Source organism: Orycteropus afer, unplaced genomic scaffold, assembly GCF_000298275.1.
Source record: "Orycteropus afer afer isolate SDZICR_OR568_19922 unplaced genomic scaffold, OryAfe1.0 scaffold00867, whole genome shotgun sequence".
Classification (NCBI taxonomy): domain Eukaryota; kingdom Metazoa; phylum Chordata; class Mammalia; order Tubulidentata; family Orycteropodidae; genus Orycteropus; species Orycteropus afer.
This window is the reverse complement of record NW_006922454.1, coordinates 1-1,907: the sequence shown is the minus strand read 5'-3', so window position 1 is coordinate 1,907 and position 1,907 is coordinate 1.

Genomic DNA, 1,907 nt, shown 5'->3' with positions numbered 1-1,907 from the left:
ACCTCCTGAAGCGGATGAACATTGATCAATTCTTCTTGGTACAGTGACTCTGTGTATTCCTTCCATCTTCTTTTGATGTTTCTTGCATCATTCAATATTTTGCCCATAGAATCTTTCAATATTGCAATTTGAGGGTTAAATTTTTTCTTCAGTTCTTTCATCTTGAGAAATACTGAGGGTGTTCTTCCCTTTGGGCTTTCTAACTCCAGATCTTTGCACATTTCATTATAATAAATGACTTTGTCTTCTCAAGCTGCTCTTTGAAATTTTCTGTTCAGCTCTTTTATCTTGTCAATTTTCCCATTTACTGTAGCTATTCTGTGTTCAAGAGCAGGTTTCAGAGTCTCTTCTGACATCCATTTTGATCTTTTCTTCCTTTTCTGTCTTTTTAATGACTTTTTGCTTTCTTCATGGATGATGCTCTTGATGTCATCCCACAACTCCTCTGGTTTTTGGTCATTGGTGGTCAATGCATGAAATCTATTCTTTAGATGGTCTCTAAATTTAGGAGGGATATATTCAAGATCATATTTTAGCTCTCATGGACTTGTTTTAATTGTATTCAACTTGAAATTGTATATGAGCAGTTAATGGTCTGTTCCACAATCAGCTCCTGCCCTTGTTTTGGCTGAATATATTGAGCTTTTCCATCACCTTTTGCCACAGATGTAGTCAATCTGATTCCTGTGTACTCCATCTGGAGAAGTCCATGTGTATAGCTGCTATTTGTGTTGTTGAAAAAAGGTATTTGTAAAGAATAAGTAGTTGGTCATGGCAATCTCCAGAATTATTTAATCACCAAGGCCAAATTTTCCAACTACTGATGATTCATCCTTGTTTCCAACTTTTACATTCCAATCACCAGTGATACTCAGCACATCTTGATTGCATGTTCAGTCAATTTCAGACCACAGGAGTTGGTAAAAAATCTTCAGTTTCCTCATCTTTGGCCTTGGTGGTTGGTGTGTAAATTTGAATACAGTAGAATTAACAGGCCTTCCTTGTAGGCTTCTGGATATTATGCTATCACTGATTGCATTGTACTTCAGGATAGATCTTGAAACAATCTTTGTGACAATGAATGCCATGCCATTCTCTTCAATTTTTCATTCCCAGTAGTAGATCATAGGTTTGTCTCATGCCATATGCCTGTCCATTGTTTGGCTGGAAGCCACAGGAGTGAGTTCAATTCCAGACCCGAAGGGTAGCTAGGGGCCATAGTCTCAGGGGTCTCACCAGATGCTATCAGACCAGCATGCCTGGTCTTTTTTTTTTCTTTTATGATTTTAAGTTTTGTTTCACATTGTTCTCCCACTCTGTCCAGGATCTCCTGCATCAATCCCTGCTTTGCTTGACAGTGGTAGCTGGGCACCGTCTAAATATTCTTGTCTCATGGTCATATCAGCTGAGGACTGCATGGTCTACAAATCCCTTGGACTAATTGTTTTCATGCATCTTTGGTTTTCTTCATTCTTCTTTGCTCTAGATGAGAAGATACCCATTGTTGCATCTAGACGGGGGCTTGCAAGCTTTTAAGATCCCAGTCACTAGTCACCAAAGTAGGACGTAGACCAGTGTTTTTAAGTAGTATGTTATGCCAATTGAGCTTGATATCTCCTACTACCATGGTCCTGAGTCCACAGGTCCAACTATTCACTCCTTCTGAGTAGCTGGCTATGACCAAGAAGCCACCCCAACCTTGCCCCTTGACAGCTATACTATACACCTGGACATTATTACAGCCCACACAAATCTGCATGTAGAAAAATTACTGCTAACCCTATACATGGTCATGGGCAGACTACCCCCTGTCTAGACATACCTGATCATTCAACCTGTCCACCCATATATCCACCTGTAGATCAGTGCTTGCCATCACTTACAATACACTACTGTACATGCAAAAA